The sequence below is a fragment of the Ambystoma mexicanum genome, chromosome 1p (genome assembly GCF_040938575.1).
Source record: "Ambystoma mexicanum isolate Mex_15411 chromosome 1p, UKY_AmexF1_1, whole genome shotgun sequence".
In the NCBI taxonomy this organism is placed as follows: domain Eukaryota; kingdom Metazoa; phylum Chordata; class Amphibia; order Caudata; family Ambystomatidae; genus Ambystoma; species Ambystoma mexicanum.
In genome coordinates, this window is record NC_090921.1 from 237,852,360 (window position 1) to 237,874,899 (window position 22,540).

At 51.3% G+C, this 22,540-nt stretch overlaps 8 non-coding genes across 8 annotated transcripts; all 8 read left to right on the forward strand.

Moving 5' to 3' along the window:
• Positions 1–3,237: 3,237 nt before the first annotated feature.
• TRNAD-GUC (transfer RNA aspartic acid (anticodon GUC)) lies at positions 3,238–3,309 on the forward strand. Its single transcript has one exon. It is a non-coding gene; the product is annotated as a tRNA-Asp (tRNA).
• Positions 3,310–6,164: 2,855 nt separating this feature from the next.
• TRNAD-GUC (transfer RNA aspartic acid (anticodon GUC)) lies at positions 6,165–6,236 on the forward strand. Its single transcript has one exon. It is a non-coding gene; the product is annotated as a tRNA-Asp (tRNA).
• A 1,397-nt stretch (positions 6,237–7,633) lies between these two features.
• TRNAD-GUC (transfer RNA aspartic acid (anticodon GUC)) lies at positions 7,634–7,705 on the forward strand. The gene has a single exon. It is a non-coding gene; the product is annotated as a tRNA-Asp (tRNA).
• A 1,396-nt stretch (positions 7,706–9,101) lies between these two features.
• On the forward strand, positions 9,102–9,173 carry TRNAD-GUC (transfer RNA aspartic acid (anticodon GUC)). The gene has a single exon. It is a non-coding gene; the product is annotated as a tRNA-Asp (tRNA).
• Positions 9,174–12,031: 2,858 nt separating this feature from the next.
• TRNAD-GUC (transfer RNA aspartic acid (anticodon GUC)) lies at positions 12,032–12,103 on the forward strand. Its single transcript has one exon. It is a non-coding gene; the product is annotated as a tRNA-Asp (tRNA).
• Positions 12,104–13,500: 1,397 nt separating this feature from the next.
• TRNAD-GUC (transfer RNA aspartic acid (anticodon GUC)) lies at positions 13,501–13,572 on the forward strand. Its single transcript has one exon. It is a non-coding gene; the product is annotated as a tRNA-Asp (tRNA).
• Positions 13,573–17,905: 4,333 nt separating this feature from the next.
• On the forward strand, positions 17,906–17,977 carry TRNAD-GUC (transfer RNA aspartic acid (anticodon GUC)). Its single transcript has one exon. It is a non-coding gene; the product is annotated as a tRNA-Asp (tRNA).
• Positions 17,978–22,310: 4,333 nt separating this feature from the next.
• Positions 22,311–22,382, forward strand: TRNAD-GUC (transfer RNA aspartic acid (anticodon GUC)). The gene has a single exon. It is a non-coding gene; the product is annotated as a tRNA-Asp (tRNA).
• The last annotated feature ends 158 nt before the right edge of the window (positions 22,383–22,540 follow it).

Below are 22,540 nucleotides of genomic sequence, written 5' to 3' on the forward strand. Positions count from 1 at the left end.
GGGGCTTAGCATGCAGCCCAGGGGTTTCTTTGACTGTCCTAAGCCCACAGGGACTTTGCCGTCCTCAGCTCATGAGACTTGAGATGGGTAGCTTGATTTGCTGAGGAAATGCGGGATGACAGATTCAACTCTGGAGTCAAACATAGCCCGGAACTATCGCCTTAAACTGAGTTTTAAGCCTGGTGCCGATAAAAAGAAAGAAATTAGCCTTAGATCGGGCAAGCCGTTTGACGGGGGAAAATGAGACCCCCTAGGCCAGCTAGGTGGTCGCTGGATGCTGTGCAGACATCAGCAGCTGTTCATTTCATGCCCTCACGTCTCCTCGTTAGTATAGTGGTCAGTATCCCCGCCTGTCACCCGGGAGACCGGGGTTCAATTCCCCGACGGGGAGGTTAAACCTTTTCTGGATTTTTTTTAGTTCTTGACAAATATTCTTGAAGATTAGGCTGAGTCAAGTAGGGAATGGGTGCCAAGAACTGACTCTTTAAGAAAAAAGCACCGGCAACGCTAGTCATCGTACAATATTTGTGCACAATTGCTTACATTAGGCGGCCGGTCCACTTTATTGAGTCCCCCTCAGCACCATTTAGTGCTCCTGTTGTCTGCGAAGTCCAAATTGTAACCCTGAATCAGTTCCTCTTCTGACCCTTTGTATCATGTTACATGACGAGTAATGATCACCTGTTAGCTTTATCCCTAATTATAACTCTCACTCTTTCCCTGCATCTAACCCTAGCTCTAATCCCATCATTAACCTCGGTCCGGGCACACGCGTGAACCCTTACTCTCATCTCAGCCTCTCCTGGTGATACATCACACCTGGGATCGTTTGCTCCCTGTGGGCTGTGGGAAATTTGCTACCAGCACGCCCTGGAAGTGGGGCTCATTCCGCTGCAACGGGAGGTCTTCCCAGGACGCGTCACAGCTCAACGCAAGAGCTCCTGGGTTTCGAAGGCTCTTGCAGCAAGCCTTCACAAAGCAGCAGGGAGCGCCGTTCCAGATGGGAAACTTGAGACTGGATGTCCAGAAAAGCAAGACGTCAGAAGCGAAACCTTTTTCCTGCAGGGTGTGGCATACCATCCGCTTGCTCATTGCGACAGAGGTGGCACTAATGAAGGAAGAGGTCAACGTTACGTTCTTCTTTAAAATGCAAGGCCAGGAAAAGTGGCAGCGGTGGGATTTGAACCCACGCCTCCGAAGAGACTGGAGCCTTAATCCAGCGCCTTAGACCGCTCGGCCACGCTACCTCCCTGCTAGTCGCCGAAAGCGGAACTTGACCCGTTGCCCGGCCCGCTTTAGTGCTTTGCCTTTTCTCCTTGGAAAGTCTGGAGACAGGCAGTGGAAGGGCAGGCAAACTGTCAGGTGCGCAGAGGAGGGGAGACCATGAGGCAAGGTGGGAGATGGGGGCAAGAAGTGAGAAAAAAACTAATCGCAAGCTAGGGCAGGATTCGGAAAGTGAAGCCGAAAAGGGGCTTAGCATGCAGCCCAGGGGTTTCTTTGACTGTCCTAAGCCCACAGGGACTTTGCCGTCCTCAGCTCATGAGACTTGAGATGGGTAGCTTGATTTGCTGAGGAAATGCGGGATGACAGATTCAACTCTGGAGTCAAACATAGCCCGGAACTATCGCCTTAAACTGAGTTTTAAGCCTGGTGCCGATAAAAAGAAAGAAATTAGCCTTAGATCGGGCAAGCCGTTTGACGGGGGAAAATGAGACCCCCCTAGGCCAGCTAGGTGGTCGCTGGATGCTGTGCAGACATCAGCAGCTGTTCATTTCATGCCCTCACGTCTCCTCGTTAGTATAGTGGTCAGTATCCCCGCCTGTCAATTCCCCGACGGGGAGGTTAAACCTTTTCTGGATTTTTTTTAGTTCTTGACAAATATTCTTGAAGATTAGGCTGAGTCAAGTAGGGAATGGGTGCCAAGAACTGACTCTTTAAGAAAAAAGCACCGGCAACGCTAGTCATCGTACAATATTTGTGCACAATTGCTTACATTAGGCGGCCGGTCCACTTTATTGAGTCCCCCTCAGCACCATTTAGTGCTCCTGTTGTCTGCGAAGTCCAAATTGTAACCCTGAATCAGTTCCTCTTCTGACCCTTTGTATCATGTTACATGACGAGTAATGATCACCTGTTAGCTTTATCCCTAATTATAACTCTCACTCTTTCCCTGCATCTAACCCTAGCTCTAATCCCATCATTAACCTCGGTCCGGGCACACGCGTGAACCCCTACTCTCATCTCAGCCTCTCCTGGTGATACATCACACCTGGGATCGTTTGCTCCCTGTGGGCTGTGGGAAATTTGCTACCAGCACGCCCTGGAAGTGGGGCTCATTCCGCTGCAACGGGAGGTCTTCCCAGGACGCGTCACAGCTCAACGCAAGAGCTCCTGGGTTTCGAAGGCTCTTGCAGCAAGCCTTCACAAAGCAGCAGGGAGCGCCGTTCCAGATGGGAAACTTGAGACTGGATGTCCAGAAAAGCAAGACGTCAGAAGCGAAACCTTTTTCCTGCAGGGTGTGGCATACCATCCGCTTGCTCATTGCGACAGAGGTGGCACTAATGAAGGAAGAGGTCAACGTTACGTTCTTCTTTAAAATGCAAGGCCAGGAAAAGTGGCAGCGGTGGGATTTGAACCCACGCCTCCGAAGAGACTGGAGCCTTAATCCAGCGCCTTAGACCGCTCGGCCACGCTACCTCCCTGCTAGTCGCCGAAAGCGGAACTTGACCCGTTGCCCGGCCCGCTTTAGTGCTTTGCCTTTTCTCCTTGGAAAGTCTGGAGACAGGCAGTGGAAGGGCAGGCAAACTGTCAGGTGCGCAGAGGAGGGGAGACCATGAGGCAAGGTGGGAGATGGGGGCAAGAAGTAAGAAAAAAACTAATCGCAAGCTAGGGCAGGATTCGGAAAGTGAAGCCGAAAAGGGGCTTAGCATGCAGCCCAGGGGTTTCTTTGACTGTCCTAAGCCCACAGGGACTTTGCCGTCCTCAGCTCATGAGACTTGAGATGGGTAGCTTGATTTGCTGAGGAAATGCGGGATGACAGATTCAACTCTGGAGTCAAACATAGCCCGGAACTATCGCCTTAAACTGAGTTTTAAGCCTGGTGCCGATAAAAAGAAAGAAATTAGCCTTAGATCGGGCAAGCCGTTTGACGGGGGAAAATGAGACCCCCTAGGCCAGCTAGGTGGTCGCTGGATGCTGTGCAGACATCAGCAGCTGTTCATTTCATGCCCTCACGTCTCCTCGTTAGTATAGTGGTCAGTATCCCCGCCTGTCACGCGGGAGACCGGGGTTCAATTCCCCGACGGGGAGGTTAAACCTTTTCTGGATTTTTTTTAGTTCTTGACAAATATTCTTGAAGATTAGGCTGAGTCAAGTAGGGAATGGGTGCCAAGAACTGACTCTTTAAGAAAAAAGCACCGGCAACGCTAGTCATCGTACAATATTTGTGCACAATTGCTTACATTAGGCGGCCGGTCCACTTTATTGAGTCCCCCTCAGCACCATTTAGTGCTCCTGTTGTCTGCGAAGTCCAAATTGTAACCCTGAATCAGTTCCTCTTCTGACCCTTTGTATCATGTTACATGACGAGTAATGATCACCTGTTAGCTTTATCCCTAATTATAACTCTCACTCTTTCCCTGCATCTAACCCTAGCTCTAATCCCATCATTAACCTCGGTCCGGGCACACGCGTGAACCCTTACTCTCATCTCAGCCTCTCCTGGTGATACATCACACCTGGGATCGTTTGCTCCCTGTGGGCTGTGGGAAATTTGCTACCAGCACGCCCTGGAAGTGGGGCTCATTCCGCTGCAACGGGAGGTCTTCCCAGGACGCGTCACAGCTCAACGCAAGAGCTCCTGGGTTTCGAAGGCTCTTGCAGCAAGCCTTCACAAAGCAGCAGGGAGCGCCGTTCCAGATGGGAAACTTGAGACTGGATGTCCAGAAAAGCAAGACGTCAGAAGCGAAACCTTTTTCCTGCAGGGTGTGGCATACCATCCGCTTGCTCATTGCGACAGAGGTGGCACTAATGAAGGAAGAGGTCAACGTTACGTTCTTCTTTAAAATGCAAGGCCAGGAAAAGTGGCAGCGGTGGGATTTGAACCCACGCCTCCGAAGAGACTGGAGCCTTAATCCAGCGCCTTAGACCGCTCGGCCACGCTACCTCCCTGCTAGTCGCCGAAAGCGGAACTTGACCCGTTGCCCGGCCCGCTTTAGTGCTTTGCCTTTTCTCCTTGGAAAGTCTGGAGACAGGCAGTGGAAGGGCAGGCAAACTGTCAGGTGCGCAGAGGAGGGGAGACCATGAGGCAAGGTGGGAGATGGGGGCAAGAAGTGAGAAAAAAACGAATCGCAAGCTAGGGCAGGATTCGGAAAGTGAAGCCGAAAAGGGGCTTAGCATGCAGCCCAGGGGTTTCTTTGACTGTCCTAAGCCCACAGGGACTTTGCCGTCCTCAGCTCATGAGACTTGAGATGGGTAGCTTGATTTGCTGAGGAAATGCGGGATGACAGATTCAACTCTGGAGTCAAACATAGCCCGGAACTATCGCCTTAAACTGAGTTTTAAGCCTGGTGCCGATAAAAAGAAAGAAATTAGCCTTAGATCGGGCAAGCCGTTTGACGGGGGAAAATGAGACCCCCTAGGCCAGCTAGGTGGTCGCTGGATGCTGTGCAGACATCAGCAGCTGTTCATTTCATGCCCTCACGTCTCCTCGTTAGTATAGTGGTCAGTATCCCTGCGGGAGACCGGGGTTCAATTCCCCGACGGGGAGGTTAAACCTTTTCTGGATTTTTTTTAGTTCTTGACAAATATTCTTGAAGATTAGGCTGAGTCAAGTAGGGAATGGGTGCCAAGAACTGACTCTTTAAGAAAAAAGCACCGGCAACGCTAGTCATCGTACAATATTTGTGCACAATTGCTTACATTAGGCGGCCGGTCCACTTTATTGAGTCCCCCTCAGCACCATTTAGTGCTCCTGTTGTCTGCGAAGTCCAAATTGTAACCCTGAATCAGTTCCTCTTCTGACCCTTTGTATCATGTTACATGACGAGTAATGATCACCTGTTAGCTTTATCCCTAATTATAACTCTCACTCTTTCCCTGCATCTAACCCTAGCTCTAATCCCATCATTAACCTCGGTCCGGGCACACGCGTGAACCCCTACTCTCATCTCAGCCTCTCCTGGTGATACATCACACCTGGGATCGTTTGCTCCCTGTGGGCTGTGGGAAATTTGCTACCAGCACGCCCTGGAAGTGGGGCTCATTCCGCTGCAACGGGAGGTCTTCCCAGGACGCGTCACAGCTCAACGCAAGAGCTCCTGGGTTTCGAAGGCTCTTGCAGCAAGCCTTCACAAAGCAGCAGGGAGCGCCGTTCCAGATGGGAAACTTGAGACTGGATGTCCAGAAAAGCAAGACGTCAGAAGCGAAACCTTTTTCCTGCAGGGTGTGGCATACCATCCGCTTGCTCATTGCGACAGAGGTGGCACTAATGAAGGAAGAGGTCAACGTTACGTTCTTCTTTAAAATGCAAGGCCAGGAAAAGTGGCAGCGGTGGGATTTGAACCCACGCCTCCGAAGAGACTGGAGCCTTAATCCAGCGCCTTAGACCGCTCGGCCACGCTACCTCCCTGCTAGTCGCTGAAAGCGGAACTTGACCCGTTGCCCGGCCCGCTTTAGTGCTTTGCCTTTTCTCCTTGGAAAGTCTGGAGACAGGCAGTGGAAGGGCAGGCAAACTGTCAGGTGCGCAGAGGAGGGGAGACCATGAGGCAAGGTGGGAGATGGGGGCAAGAAGTGAGAAAAAAACTAATCGCAAGCTAGGGCAGGATTCGGAAAGTGAAGCCGAAAAGGGGCTTAGCATGCAGCCCAGGGGTTTCTTTGACTGTCCTAAGCCCACAGGGACTTTGCCGTCCTCAGCTCATGAGACTTGAGATGGGTAGCTTGATTTGCTGAGGAAATGCGGGATGACAGATTCAACTCTGGAGTCAAACATAGCCCGGAACTATCGCCTTAAACTGAGTTTTAAGCCTGGTGCCGATAAAAAGAAAGAAATTAGCCTTAGATCGGGCAAGCCGTTTGACGGGGGAAAATGAGACCCCCTAGGCCAGCTAGGTGGTCGCTGGATGCTGTGCAGACATCAGCAGCTGTTCATTTCATGCCCTCACGTCTCCTCGTTAGTATAGTGGTCAGTATCCCCGCCTGTCACGCGGGAGACCGGGGTTCAATTCCCCGACGGGGAGGTTAAACCTTTTCTGGATTTTTTTTAGTTCTTGACAAATATTCTTGAAGATTAGGCTGAGTCAAGTAGGGAATGGGTGCCAAGAACTGACTCTTTAAGAAAAAAGCACCGGCAACGCTAGTCATCGTACAATATTTGTGCACAATTGCTTACATTAGGCGGCCGGTCCACTTTATTGAGTCCCCCTCAGCACCATTTAGTGCTCCTGTTGTCTGCGAAGTCCAAATTGTAACCCTGAATCAGTTCCTCTTCTGACCCTTTGTATCATGTTACATGACGAGTAATGATCACCTGTTAGCTTTATCCCTAATTATAACTCTCACTCTTTCCCTGCATCTAACCCTAGCTCTAATCCCATCATTAACCTCGGTCCGGGCACACGCGTGAACCCTTACTCTCATCTCAGCCTCTCCTGGTGATACATCACACCTGGGATCGTTTGCTCCCTGTGGGCTGTGGGAAATTTGCTACCAGCACGCCCTGGAAGTGGGGCTCATTCCGCTGCAACGGGAGGTCTTCCCAGGACGCGTCACAGCTCAACGCAAGAGCTCCTGGGTTTCGAAGGCTCTTGCAGCAAGCCTTCACAAAGCAGCAGGGAGCGCCGTTCCAGATGGGAAACTTGAGACTGGATGTCCAGAAAAGCAAGACGTCAGAAGCGAAACCTTTTTCCTGCAGGGTGTGGCATACCATCCGCTTGCTCATTGCGACAGAGGTGGCACTAATGAAGGAAGAGGTCAACGTTACGTTCTTCTTTAAAATGCAAGGCCAGGAAAAGTGGCAGCGGTGGGATTTGAACCCACGCCTCCGAAGAGACTGGAGCCTTAATCCAGCGCCTTAGACCGCTCGGCCACGCTACCTCCCTGCTAGTCGCAGAAAGCGGAACTTGACCCGTTGCCCGGCCCGCTTTAGTGCTTTGCCTTTTCTCCTTGGAAAGTCTGGAGACAGGCAGTGGAAGGGCAGGCAAACTGTCAGGTGCGCAGAGGAGGGGAGACCATGAGGCAAGGTGGGAGATGGGGGCAAGAAGTGAGAAAAAAACTAATCGCAAGCTAGGGCAGGATTCGGAAAGTGAAGCCGAAAAGGGGCTTAGCATGCAGCCCAGGGGTTTCTTTGACTGTCCTAAGCCCACAGGGACTTTGCCGTCCTCAGCTCATGAGACTTGAGATGGGTAGCTTGATTTGCTGAGGAAATGCGGGATGACAGATTCAACTCTGGAGTCAAACATAGCCCGGAACTATCGCCTTAAACTGAGTTTTAAGCCTGGTGCCGATAAAAAGAAAGAAATTAGCCTTAGATCGGGCAAGCCGTTTGACGGGGGAAAATGAGACCCCCCTAGGCCAGCTAGGTGGTCGCTGGATGCTGTGCAGACATCAGCAGCTGTTCATTTCATGCCCTCACGTCTCCTCGTTAGTATAGTGGTCAGTATCCCCGCCTGTCACGCGGGAGACCGGGGTTCAATTCCCCGACGGGGAGGTTAAACCGTTTCTGGATTTTTTTTAGTTCTTGACAAATATTCTTGAAGATTAGGCTGAGTCAAGTAGGGAATGGGTGCCAAGAACTGACTCTTTAAGAAAAAAGCACCGGCAACGCTAGTCATCGTACAATATTTGTGCACAATTGCTTACATTAGGCGGCCGGTCCACTTTATTGAGTCCCCCTCAGCACCATTTAGTGCTCCTGTTGTCTGCGAAGTCCAAATTGTAACCCTGAATCAGTTCCTCTTCTGACCCTTTGTATCATGTTACATGACGAGTAATGATCACCTGTTAGCTTTATCCCTAATTATAGCTCTCACTCTTTCCCTGCATCTAACCCTAGCTCTAATCCCATCATTAACCTCGGTCCGGGCACACGCGTGAACCCCTACTCTCATCTCAGCCTCTCCTGGTGATACATCACACCTGGGATCGTTTGCTCCCTGTGGGCTGTGGGAAATTTGCTACCAGCACGCCCTGGAAGTGGGGCTCATTCCGCTGCAACGGGAGGTCTTCCCAGGACGCGTCCCAGCTCAACGCAAGAGCTCCTGGGTTTCGAAGGCTCTTGCAGCAAGCCTTCACAAAGCAGCAGGGAGCGCCGTTCCAGATGGGAAACTTGAGACTGGATGTCCAGAAAAGCAAGACGTCAGAAGCGAAACCTTTTTCCTGCAGGGTGTGGCATACCATCCGCTTGCTCATTGCGACAGAGGTGGCACTAATGAAGGAAGAGGTCAACGTTACGTTCTTCTTTAAAATGCAAGGCCAGGAAAAGTGGCAGCGGTGGGATTTGAACCCACGCCTCCGAAGAGACTGGAGCCTTAATCCAGCGCCTTAGACCGCTCGGCCACGCTACCTCCCTGCTAGTCGCCGAAAGCGGAACTTGACCCGTTGCCCGGCCCGCTTTAGTGCTTTGCCTTTTCTCCTTGGAAAGTCTGGAGACAGGCAGTGGAAGGGCAGGCAAACTGTCAGGTGCGCAGAGGAGGGGAGACCATGAGGCAAGGTGGGAGATGGGGGCAAGAAGTGAGAAAAAAACTAATCGCAAGCTAGGGCAGGATTCGGAAAGTGAAGCCGAAAAGGGGCTTAGCATGCAGCCCAGGGGTTTCTTTGACTGTCCTAAGCCCACAGGGACTTTGCCGTCCTCAGCTCATGAGACTTGAGATGGGTAGCTTGATTTGCTGAGGAAATGCGGGATGACAGATTCAACTCTGGAGTCAAACATAGCCCGGAACTATCGCCTTAAACTGAGTTTTAAGCCTGGTGCCGATAAAAAGAAAGAAATTAGCCTTAGATCGGGCAAGCCGTTTGACGGGGGAAAATGAGACCCCCTAGGCCAGCTAGGTGGTCGCTGGATGCTGTGCAGACATCAGCAGCTGTTCATTTCATGCCCTCACGTCTCCTCGTTAGTATAGTGGTCAGTATCCCCGCCTGTCACGCGGGAGACCGGGGTTCAATTCCCCGACGGGGAGGTTAAACCTTTTCTGGATTTTTTTTAGTTCTTGACAAATATTCTTGAAGATTAGGCTGAGTCAAGTAGGGAATGGGTGCCAAGAACTGACTCTTTAAGAAAAAAGCACCGGCAACGCTAGTCATCGTACAATATTTGTGCACAATTGCTTACATTAGGCGGCCGGTCCACTTTATTGAGTCCCCCTCAGCACCATTTAGTGCTCCTGTTGTCTGCGAAGTCCAAATTGTAACCCTGAATCAGTTCCTCTTCTGACCCTTTGTATCATGTTACATGACGAATAATGATCACCTGTTAGCTTTATCCCTAATTATAACTCTCACTCTTTCCCTGCATCTAACCCTAGCTCTAATCCCATCATTAACCTCGGTCCGGGCACACGCGTGAACCCTTACTCTCATCTCAGCCTCTCCTGGTGATACATCACACCTGGGATCGTTTGCTCCCTGTGGGCTGTGGGAAATTTGCTACCAGCACGCCCTGGAAGTGGGGCTCATTCCGCTGCAACGGGAGGTCTTCCCAGGACGCGTCACAGCTCAACGCAAGAGCTCCTGGGTTTCGAAGGCTCTTGCAGCAAGCCTTCACAAAGCAGCAGGGAGCGCCGTTCCAGATGGGAAACTTGAGACTGGATGTCCAGAAAAGCAAGACGTCAGAAGCGAAACCTTTTTCCTGCAGGGTGTGGCATACCATCCGCTTGCTCATTGCGACAGAGGTGGCACTAATGAAGGAAGAGGTCAACGTTACGTTCTTCTTTAAAATGCAAGGCCAGGAAAAGTGGCAGCGGTGGGATTTGAACCCACGCCTCCGAAGAGACTGGAGCCTTAATCCAGCGCCTTAGACCGCTCGGCCACGCTACCTCCCTGCTAGTCGCCGAAAGCGGAACTTGACCCGTTGCCCGGCCCGCTTTAGTGCTTTGCCTTTTCTCCTTGGAAAGTCTGGAGACAGGCAGTGGAAGGGCAGGCAAACTGTCAGGTGCGCAGAGGAGGGGAGACCATGAGGCAAGGTGGGAGATGGGGGCAAGAAGTGAGAAAAAAACGAATCGCAAGCTAGGGCAGGATTCGGAAAGTGAAGCCGAAAAGGGGCTTAGCATGCAGCCCAGGGGTTTCTTTGACTGTCCTAAGCCCACAGGGACTTTGCCGTCCTCAGCTCATGAGACTTGAGATGGGTAGCTTGATTTGCTGAGGAAATGCGGGATGACAGATTCAACTCTGGAGTCAAACATAGCCCGGAACTATCGCCTTAAACTGAGTTTTAAGCCTGGTGCCGATAAAAAGAAAGAAATTAGCCTTAGATCGGGCAAGCCGTTTGACGGGGGAAAATGAGACCCCCTAGGCCAGCTAGGTGGTCGCTGGATGCTGTGCAGACATCAGCAGCTGTTCATTTCATGCCCTCACGTCTCCTCGTTAGTATAGTGGTCAGTATCCCCGCCTGTCACGCGGGAGTTCAATTCCCCGACGGGGAGGTTAAACCTTTTCTGGATTTTTTTTAGTTCTTGACAAATATTCTTGAAGATTAGGCTGAGTCAAGTAGGGAATGGGTGCCAAGAACTGACTCTTTAAGAAAAAAGCACCGGCAACGCTAGTCATCGTACAATATTTGTGCACAATTGCTTACATTAGGCGGCCGGTCCACTTTATTGAGTCCCCCTCAGCACCATTTAGTGCTCCTGTTGTCTGCGAAGTCCAAATTGTAACCCTGAATCAGTTCCTCTTCTGACCCTTTGTATCATGTTACATGACGAGTAATGATCACCTGTTAGCTTTATCCCTAATTATAACTCTCACTCTTTCCCTGCATCTAACCCTAGCTCTAATCCCATCATTAACCTCGGTCCGGGCACACGCGTGAACCCTTACTCTCATCTCAGCCTCTCCTGGTGATACATCACACCTGGGATCGTTTGCTCCCTGTGGGCTGTGGGAAATTTGCTACCAGCACGCCCTGGAAGTGGGGCTCATTCCGCTGCAACGGGAGGTCTTCCCAGGACGCGTCACAGCTCAACGCAAGAGCTCCTGGGTTTCGAAGGCTCTTGCAGCAAGCCTTCACAAAGCAGCAGGGAGCGCCGTTCCAGATGGGAAACTTGAGACTGGATGTCCAGAAAAGCAAGACGTCAGAAGCGAAACCTTTTTCCTGCAGGGTGTGGCATACCATCCGCTTGCTCATTGCGACAGAGGTGGCACTAATGAAGGAAGAGGTCAACGTTACGTTCTTCTTTAAAATGCAAGGCCAGGAAAAGTGGCAGCGGTGGGATTTGAACCCACGCCTCCGAAGAGACTGGAGCCTTAATCCAGCGCCTTAGACCGCTCGGCCACGCTACCTCCCTGCTAGTCGCAGAAAGCGGAACTTGACCCGTTGCCCGGCCCGCTTTAGTGCTTTGCCTTTTCTCCTTGGAAAGTCTGGAGACAGGCAGTGGAAGGGCAGGCAAACTGTCAGGTGCGCAGAGGAGGGGAGACCATGAGGCAAGGTGGGAGATGGGGGCAAGAAGTGAGAAAAAAACTAATCGCAAGCTAGGGCAGGATTCGGAAAGTGAAGCCGAAAAGGGGCTTAGCATGCAGCCCAGGGGTTTCTTTGACTGTCCTAAGCCCACAGGGACTTTGCCGTCCTCAGCTCATGAGACTTGAGATGGGTAGCTTGATTTGCTGAGGAAATGCGGGATGACAGATTCAACTCTGGAGTCAAACATAGCCCGGAACTATCGCCTTAAACTGAGTTTTAAGCCTGGTGCCGATAAAAAGAAAGAAATTAGCCTTAGATCGGGCAAGCCGTTTGACGGGGGAAAATGAGACCCCCCTAGGCCAGCTAGGTGGTCGCTGGATGCTGTGCAGACATCAGCAGCTGTTCATTTCATGCCCTCACGTCTCCTCGTTAGTATAGTGGTCAGTATCCCCGCCTGTCACGCGGGAGACCGGGGTTCAATTCCCCGACGGGGAGGTTAAACCGTTTCTGGATTTTTTTTAGTTCTTGACAAATATTCTTGAAGATTAGGCTGAGTCAAGTAGGGAATGGGTGCCAAGAACTGACTCTTTAAGAAAAAAGCACCGGCAACGCTAGTCATCGTACAATATTTGTGCACAATTGCTTACATTAGGCGGCCGGTCCACTTTATTGAGTCCCCCTCAGCACCATTTAGTGCTCCTGTTGTCTGTGAAGTCCAAATTGTAACCCTGAATCAGTTCCTCTTCTGACCCTTTGTATCATGTTACATGACGAGTAATGATCACCTGTTAGCTTTATCCCTAATTATAACTCTCACTCTTTCCCTGCATCTAACCCTAGCTCTAATCCCATCATTAACCTCGGTCCGGGCACACGCGTGAACCCCTACTCTCATCTCAGCCTCTCCTGGTGATACATCACACCTGGGATCGTTTGCTCCCTGTGGGCTGTGGGAAATTTGCTACCAGCACGCCCTGGAAGTGGGGCTCATTCCGCTGCAACGGGAGGTCTTCCCAGGACGCGTCACAGCTCAACGCAAGAGCTCCTGGGTTTCGAAGGCTCTTGCAGCAAGCCTTCACAAAGCAGCAGGGAGCGCCGTTCCAGATGGGAAACTTGAGACTGGATGTCCAGAAAAGCAAGACGTCAGAAGCGAAACCTTTTTCCTGCAGGGTGTGGCATACCATCCGCTTGCTCATTGCGACAGAGGTGGCACTAATGAAGGAAGAGGTCAACGTTACGTTCTTCTTTAAAATGCAAGGCCAGGAAAAGTGGCAGCGGTGGGATTTGAACCCACGCCTCCGAAGAGACTGGAGCCTTAATCCAGCGCCTTAGACCGCTCGGCCACGCTACCTCCCTGCTAGTCGCCGAAAGCGGAACTTGACCCGTTGCCCGGCCCGCTTTAGTGCTTTGCCTTTTCTCCTTGGAAAGTCTGGAGACAGGCAGTGGAAGGGCAGGCAAACTGTCAGGTGCGCAGAGGAGGGGAGACCATGAGGCAAGGTGGGAGATGGGGGCAAGAAGTGAGAAAAAAACTAATCGCAAGCTAGGGCAGGATTCGGAAAGTGAAGCCGAAAAGGGGCTTAGCATGCAGCCCAGGGGTTTCTTTGACTGTCCTAAGCCCACAGGGACTTTGCCGTCCTCAGCTCATGAGACTTGAGATGGGTAGCTTGATTTGCTGAGGAAATGCGGGATGACAGATTCAACTCTGGAGTCAAACATAGCCCGGAACTATCGCCTTAAACTGAGTTTTAAGCCTGGTGCCGATAAAAAGAAAGAAATTAGCCTTAGATCGGGCAAGCCGTTTGACGGGGGAAAATGAGACCCCCCTAGGCCAGCTAGGTGGTCGCTGGATGCTGTGCAGACATCAGCAGCTGTTCATTTCATGCCCTCACGTCTCCTCGTTAGTATAGTGGTCAGTATCCCCGCCTGTCACGCGGGAGACCGGGGTTCAATTCCCCGACGGGGAGGTTAAACCGTTTCTGGATTTTTTTTAGTTCTTGACAAATATTCTTGAAGATTAGGCTGAGTCAAGTAGGGAATGGGTGCCAAGAACTGACTCTTTAAGAAAAAAGCACCGGCAACGCTAGTCATCGTACAATATTTGTGCACAATTGCTTACATTAGGCGGCCGGTCCACTTTATTGAGTCCCCCTCAGCACCATTTAGTGCTCCTGTTGTCTGCGAAGTCCAAATTGTAACCCTGAATCAGTTCCTCTTCTGACCCTTTGTATCATGTTACATGACGAGTAATGATCACCTGTTAGCTTTATCCCTAATTATAACTCTCACTCTTTCCCTGCATCTAACCCTAGCTCTAATCCCATCATTAACCTCGGTCCGGGCACACGCGTGAACCCCTACTCTCATCTCAGCCTCTCCTGGTGATACATCACACCTGGGATCGTTTGCTCCCTGTGGGCTGTGGGAAATTTGCTACCAGCACGCCCTGGAAGTGGGGCTCATTCCGCTGCAACGGGAGGTCTTCCCAGGACGCGTCACAGCTCAACGCAAGAGCTCCTGGGTTTCGAAGGCTCTTGCAGCAAGCCTTCACAAAGCAGCAGGGAGCGCCGTTCCAGATGGGAAACTTGAGACTGGATGTCCAGAAAAGCAAGACGTCAGAAGCGAAACCTTTTTCCTGCAGGGTGTGGCATACCATCCGCTTGCTCATTGCGACAGAGGTGGCACTAATGAAGGAAGAGGTCAACGTTACGTTCTTCTTTAAAATGCAAGGCCAGGAAAAGTGGCAGCGGTGGGATTTGAACCCACGCCTCCGAAGAGACTGGAGCCTTAATCCAGCGCCTTAGACCGCTCGGCCACGCTATCTCCCTGCTAGTTGCCGAAAGCGGAACTTGAACCGTTGCCCGGCCCGCTTTAGTGCTTTGCCTTTTCTCCTTGGAAAGTCTGGAGACAGGCAGTGGAAGGGCAGGCAAACTGTCAGGTGCGCAGAGGAGGGGAGACCATGAGGCAAGGTGGGAGATGGGGGCAAGAAGTGAGAAAAAAACTAATCGCAAGCTAGGGCAGGATTCGGAAAGTGAAGCCAAAAAGGGGCTTAGCATGCAGCCCAGGGGTTTCTTTGACTGTCCTAAGCCCACAGGGACTTTGCCGTCCTCAGCTCATGAGACTTGAGATGGGTAGCTTGATTTGCTGAGGAAATGCGGGATGACAGATTCAACTCTGGAGTCAAACATAGCCCGGAACTATCGCCTTAAACTGAGTTTTAAGCCTGGTGCCGATAAAAAGAAAGAAATTAGCCTTAGATCGGGCAAGCCGTTTGACGGGGGAAAATGAGACCCCCTAGGCCAGCTAGGTGGTCGCTGGATGCTGTGCAGACATCAGCAGCTGTTCATTTCATGCCCTCACGTCTCCTCGTTAGTATAGTGGTCAGTATCCCCACCTGTCACGCGGGAGACCGGGGTTCAATTCCCCGACGGGGAGGTTAAACCTTTTCTGGATTTTTTTTAGTTCTTGACAAATATTCTTGAAGATTAGGCTGAGTCAAGTAGGGAATGGGTGCCAAGAACTGACTCTTTAAGAAAAAAGCACCGGCAACGCTAGTCATCGTACAATATTTGTGCACAATTGCTTACATTAGGCGGCCGGTCCACTTTATTGAGTCCCCCTCAGCACCATTTAGTGCTCCTGTTGTCTGCGAAGTCCAAATTGTAACCCTGAATCAGTTCCTCTTCTGACCCTTTGTATCATGTTACATGACGAGTAATGATCACCTGTTAGCTTTATCCCTAATTATAACTCTCACTCTTTCCCTGCATCTAACCCTAGCTCTAATCCCATCATTAACCTCGGTCCGGGCACACGCGTGAACCCCTACTCTCATCTCAGCCTCTCCTGGTGATACATCACACCTGGGATCGTTTGCTCCCTGTGGGCTGTGGGAAATTTGCTACCAGCACGCCCTGGAAGTGGGGCTCATTCCGCTGCAACGGGAGGTCTTCCCAGGACGCGTCACAGCTCAACGCAAGAGCTCCTGGGTTTCGAAGGCTCTTGCAGCAAGCCTTCACAAAGCAGCAGGGAGCGCCGTTCCAGATGGGAAACTTGAGACTGGATGTCCAGAAAAGCAAGACGTCAGAAGCGAAACCTTTTTCCTGCAGGGTGTGGCATACCATCCGCTTGCTCATTGCGACAGAGGTGGCACTAATGAAGGAAGAGGTCAACGTTACGTTCTTCTTTAAAATGCAAGGCCAGGAAAAGTGGCAGCGGTGGGATTTGAACCCACGCCTCCGAAGAGACTGGAGCCTTAATCCAGCGCCTTAGACCGCTCGGCCACGCTACCTCCCTGCTAGTCGCCGAAAGCGGAACTTGACCCGTTGCCCGGCCCGCTTTAGTGCTTTGCCTTTTCTCCTTGGAAAGTCTGGAGACAGGCAGTGGAAGGGCAGGCAAACTGTCAGGTGCGCAGAGGAGGGGAGACCATGAGGCAAGGTGGGAGATGGGGGCAAGAAGTGAGAAAAAAACTAATCGCAAGCTAGGGCAGGATTCGGAAAGTGAAGCCGAAAAGGGGCTTAGCATGCAGCCCAGGGGTTTCTTTGACTGTCCTAAGCCCACAGGGACTTTGCCGTCCTCAGCTCATGAGACTTGAGATGGGTAGCTTGATTTGCTGAGGAAATGCGGGATGACAGATTCAACTCTGGAGTCAAACATAGCCCGGAACTATCGCCTTAAACTGAGTTTTAAGCCTGGTGCCGATAAAAAGAAAGAAATTAGCCTTAGATCGGGCAAGCCGTTTGACGGGGGAAAATGAGACCCCCTAGGCCAGCTAGGTGGTCGCTGGATGCTGTGCAGACATCAGCAGCTGTTCATTTCATGCCCTCACGTCTCCTCGTTAGTATAGTGGTCAGTATCCCCGCCTGTCACCCGGGAGACCGGGGTTCAATTCCCCGACGGGGAGGTTAAACCTTTTCTGGATTTTTTTTAGTTCTTGACAAATATTCTTGAAGATTAGGCTGAGTCAAGTAGGGAATGGGTGCCAAGAACTGACTCTTTAAGAAAAAAGCACCGGCAACGCTAGTCATCGTACAATATTTGTGCACAATTGCTTACATTAGGCGGCCGGTCCACTTTATTGAGTCCCCCTCAGCACCATTTAGTGCTCCTGTTGTCTGCGAAGTCCAAATTGTAACCCTGAATCAGTTCCTCTTCTGACCCTTTGTATCATGTTACATGACGAGTAATGATCACCTGTTAGCTTTATCCCTAATTATAACTCTCACTCTTTCCCTGCATCTAACCCTAGCTCTAATCCCATCATTAACCTCGGTCCGGGCACACGCGTGAACCCTTACTCTCATCTCAGCCTCTCCTGGTGATACATCACACCTGGGATCGTTTGCTCCCTGTGGGCTGTGGGAAATTTGCTACCAGCACGCCCTGGAAGTGGGGCTCATTCCGCTGCAACGGGAGGTCTTCCCAGGACGCGTCACAGCTCAACGCAAGAGCTCCTGGGTTTCGAAGGCTCTTGCAGCAAGCCTTCACAAAGCAGCAGGGAGCGCCGTTCCAGATGGGAAACTTGAGACTGGATGTCCAGAAAAGCAAGACGTCAGAAGCGAAACCTTTTTCCTGCAGGGTGTGGCATACCATCCGCTTGCTCATTGCGACAGAGGTGGCACTAATGAAGGAAGAGGTCAACGTTACGTTCTTCTTTAAAATGCAAGGCCAGGAAAAGTGGCAGCGGTGGGATTTGAACCCACGCCTCCGAAGAGACTGGAGCCTTAATCCAGCGCCTTAGACCGCTCGGCCACGCTACCTCCCTGCTAGTCGCCGAAAGCGGAACTTGACCCGTTGCCCGGCCCGCTTTAGTGCTTTGCCTTTTCTCCTTGGAAAGTCTGGAGACAGGCAGTGGAAGGGCAGGCAAACTGTCAGGTGCGCAGAGGAGGGGAGACCATGAGGCAAGGTGGGAGATGGGGGCAAGAAGTGAGAAAAAAACTAATCGCAAGCTAGGGCAGGATTCGGAAAGTGAAGCCGAAAAGGGGCTTAGCATGCAGCCCAGGGGTTTCTTTGACTGTCCTAAGCCCACAGGGACTTTGCCGTCCTCAGCTCATGAGACTTGAGATGGGTAGCTTGATTTGCTGAGGAAATGCGGGATGACAGATTCAACTCTGGAGTCAAACATAGCCCGGAACTATCGCCTTAAACTGAGTTTTAAGCCTGGTGCCGATAAAAAGAAAGAAATTAGCCTTAGATCGGGCAAGCCGTTTGACGGGGGAAAATGAGACCCCCCTAGGCCAGCTAGGTGGTCGCTGGATGCTGTGCAGACATCAGCAGCTGTTCATTTCATGCCCTCACGTCTCCTCGTTAGTATAGTGGTCAGTATCCCCGCCTGTCACGCGGGAGACCGGGGTTCAATTCCCCGACGGGGAGGTTAAACCGTTTCTGGATTTTTTTTAGTTCTTGACAAATATTCTTGAAGATTAGGCTGAGTCAAGTAGGGAATGGGTGCCAAGAACTGACTCTTTAAGAAAAAAGCACCGGCAACGCTAGTCATCGTACAATATTTGTGCACAATTGCTTACATTAGGCGGCCGGTCCACTTTATTGAGTCCCCCTCAGCACCATTTAGTGCTCCTGTTGTCTGCGAAGTCCAAATTGTAACCCTGAATCAGTTCCTCTTCTGACCCTTTGTATCATGTTACATGACGAGTAATGATCACCTGTTAGCTTTATCCCTAATTATAACTCTCACTCTTTCCCTGCATCTAACCCTAGCTCTAATCCCATCATTAACCTCGGTCCGGGCACACGCGTGAACCCCTACTCTCATCTCAGCCTCTCCTGGTGATACATCACACCTGGGATCGTTTGCTCCCTGTGGGCTGTGGGAAATTTGCTACCAGCACGCCCTGGAAGTGGGGCTCATTCCGCTGCAACGGGAGGTCTTCCCAGGACGCGTCACAGCTCAACGCAAGAGCTCCTGGGTTTCGAAGGCTCTTGCAGCAAGCCTTCACAAAGCAGCAGGGAGCGCCGTTCCAGATGGGAAACTTGAGACTGGATGTCCAGAAAAGCAAGACGTCAGAAGCGAAACCTTTTTCCTGCAGGGTGTGGCATACCATCCGCTTGCTCATTGCGACAGAGGTGGCACTAATGAAGGAAGAGGTCAACGTTACGTTCTTCTTTAAAATGCAAGGCCAGGAAAAGTGGCAGCGGTGGGATTTGAACCCACGCCTCCGAAGAGACTGGAGCCTTAATCCAGCGCCTTAGACCGCTCGGCCACGCTATCTCCCTGCTAGTTGCCGAAAGCGGAACTTGAACCGTTGCCCGGCCCGCTTTAGTGCTTTGCCTTTTCTCCTTGGAAAGTCTGGAGACAGGCAGTGGAAGGGCAGGCAAACTGTCAGGTGCGCAGAGGAGGGGAGACCATGAGGCAAGGTGGGAGATGGGGGCAAGAAGTGAGAAAAAAACTAATCGCAAGCTAGGGCAGGATTCGGAAAGTGAAGCCAAAAAGGGGCTTAGCATGCAGCCCAGGGGTTTCTTTGACTGTCCTAAGCCCACAGGGACTTTGCCGTCCTCAGCTCATGAGACTTGAGATGGGTAGCTTGATTTGCTGAGGAAATGCGGGATGACAGATTCAACTCTGGAGTCAAACATAGCCCGGAACTATCGCCTTAAACTGAGTTTTAAGCCTGGTGCCGATAAAAAGAAAGAAATTAGCCTTAGATCGGGCAAGCCGTTTGACGGGGGAAAATGAGACCCCCTAGGCCAGCTAGGTGGTCGCTGGATGCTGTGCAGACATCAGCAGCTGTTCATTTCATGCCCTCACGTCTCCTCGTTAGTATAGTGGTCAGTATCCCCACCTGTCACGCGGGAGACCGGGGTTCAATTCCCCGACGGGGAGGTTAAACCTTTTCTGGATTTTTTTTAGTTCTTGACAAATATTCTTGAAGATTAGGCTGAGTCAAGTAGGGAATGGGTGCCAAGAACTGACTCTTTAAGAAAAAAGCACCGGCAACGCTAGTCATCGTACAATATTTGTGCACAATTGCTTACATTAGGCGGCCGGTCCACTTTATTGAGTCCCCCTCAGCACCATTTAGTGCTCCTGTTGTCTGCGAAGTCCAAATTGTAACCCTGAATCAGTTCCTCTTCTGACCCTTTGTATCATGTTACATGACGAGTAATGATCACCTGTTAGCTTTATCCCTAATTATAACTCTCACTCTTTCCCTGCATCTAACCCTAGCTCTAATCCCATCATTAACCTCGGTCCGGGCACACGCGTGAACCCCTACTCTCATCTCAGCCTCTCCTGGTGATACATCACACCTGGGATCGTTTGCTCCCTGTGGGCTGTGGGAAATTTGCTACCAGCACGCCCTGGAAGTGGGGCTCATTCCGCTGCAACGGGAGGTCTTCCCAGGACGCGTCACAGCTCAACGCAAGAGCTCCTGGGTTTCGAAGGCTCTTGCAGCAAGCCTTCACAAAGCAGCAGGGAGCGCCGTTCCAGATGGGAAACTTGAGACTGGATGTCCAGAAAAGCAAGACGTCAGAAGCGAAACCTTTTTCCTGCAGGGTGTGGCATACCATCCGCTTGCTCATTGCGACAGAGGTGGCACTAATGAAGGAAGAGGTCAACGTTACGTTCTTCTTTAAAATGCAAGGCCAGGAAAAGTGGCAGCGGTGGGATTTGAACCCACGCCTCCGAAGAGACTGGAGCCTTAATCCAGCGCCTTAGACCGCTCGGCCACGCTACCTCCCTGCTAGTCGCCGAAAGCGGAACTTGACCCGTTGCCCGGCCCGCTTTAGTGCTTTGCCTTTTCTCCTTGGAAAGTCTGGAGACAGGCAGTGGAAGGGCAGGCAAACTGTCAGGTGCGCAGAGGAGGGGAGACCATGAGGCAAGGTGGGAGATGGGGGCAAGAAGTGAGAAAAAAACTAATCGCAAGCTAGGGCAGGATTCGGAAAGTGAAGCCGAAAAGGGGCTTAGCATGCAGCCCAGGGGTTTCTTTGACTGTCCTAAGCCCACAGGGACTTTGCCGTCCTCAGCTCATGAGACTTGAGATGGGTAGCTTGATTTGCTGAGGAAATGCGGGATGACAGATTCAACTCTGGAGTCAAACATAGCCCGGAACTATCGCCTTAAACTGAGTTTTAAGCCTGGTGCCGATAAAAAGAAAGAAATTAGCCTTAGATCGGGCAAGCCGTTTGACGGGGGAAAATGAGACCCCCTAGGCCAGCTAGGTGGTCGCTGGATGCTGTGCAGACATCAGCAGCTGTTCATTTCATGCCCTCACGTCTCCTCGTTAGTATAGTGGTCAGTATCCCCGCCTGTCACCCGGGAGACCGGGGTTCAATTCCCCGACGGGGAGGTTAAACCTTTTCTGGATTTTTTTTAGTTCTTGACAAATATTCTTGAAGATTAGGCTGAGTCAAGTAGGGAATGGGTGCCAAGAACTGACTCTTTAAGAAAAAAGCACCGGCAACGCTAGTCATCGTACAATATTTGTGCACAATTGCTTACATTAGGCGGCCGGTCCACTTTATTGAGTCCCCCTCAGCACCATTTAGTGCTCCTGTTGTCTGCGAAGTCCAAATTGTAACCCTGAATCAGTTCCTCTTCTGACCCTTTGTATCATGTTACATGACGAGTAATGATCACCTGTTAGCTTTATCCCTAATTATAACTCTCACTCTTTCCCTGCATCTAACCCTAGCTCTAATCCCATCATTAACCTCGGTCCGGGCACACGCGTGAACCCTTACTCTCATCTCAGCCTCTCCTGGTGATACATCACACCTGGGATCGTTTGCTCCCTGTGGGCTGTGGGAAATTTGCTACCAGCACGCCCTGGAAGTGGGGCTCATTCCGCTGCAACGGGAGGTCTTCCCAGGACGCGTCACAGCTCAACGCAAGAGCTCCTGGGTTTCGAAGGCTCTTGCAGCAAGCCTTCACAAAGCAGCAGGGAGCGCCGTTCCAGATGGGAAACTTGAGACTGGATGTCCAGAAAAGCAAGACGTCAGAAGCGAAACCTTTTTCCTGCAGGGTGTGGCATACCATCCGCTTGCTCATTGCGACAGAGGTGGCACTAATGAAGGAAGAGGTCAACGTTACGTTCTTCTTTAAAATGCAAGGCCAGGAAAAGTGGCAGCGGTGGGATTTGAACCCACGCCTCCGAAGAGACTGGAGCCTTAATCCAGCGCCTTAGACCGCTCGGCCACGCTACCTCCCTGCTAGTCGCCGAAAGCGGAACTTGACCCGTTGCCCGGCCCGCTTTAGTGCTTTGCCTTTTCTCCTTGGAAAGTCTGGAGACAGGCAGTGGAAGGGCAGGCAAACTGTCAGGTGCGCAGAGGAGGGGAGACCATGAGGCAAGGTGGGAGATGGGGGCAAGAAGTGAGAAAAAAACTAATCGCAAGCTAGGGCAGGATTCGGAAAGTGAAGCCGAAAAGGGGCTTAGCATGCAGCCCAGGGGTTTCTTTGACTGTCCTAAGCCCACAGGGACTTTGCCGTCCTCAGCTCATGAGACTTGAGATGGGTAGCTTGATTTGCTGAGGAAATGCGGGATGACAGATTCAACTCTGGAGTCAAACATAGCCCGGAACTATCGCCTTAAACTGAGTTTTAAGCCTGGTGCCGATAAAAAGAAAGAAATTAGCCTTAGATCGGGCAAGCCGTTTGACGGGGGAAAATGAGACCCCCCTAGGCCAGCTAGGTGGTCGCTGGATGCTGTGCAGACATCAGCAGCTGTTCATTTCATGCCCTCACGTCTCCTCGTTAGTATAGTGGTCAGTATCCCCGCCTGTCACGCGGGAGACCGGGGTTCAATTCCCCGACGGGGAGGTTAAACCTTTTCTGGATTTTTTTTAGTTCTTGACAAATATTCTTGAAGATTAGGCTGAGTCAAGTAGGGAATGGGTGCCAAGAACTGACTCTTTAAGAAAAAAGCACCGGCAACGCTAGTCATCGTACAATATTTGTGCACAATTGCTTACATTAGG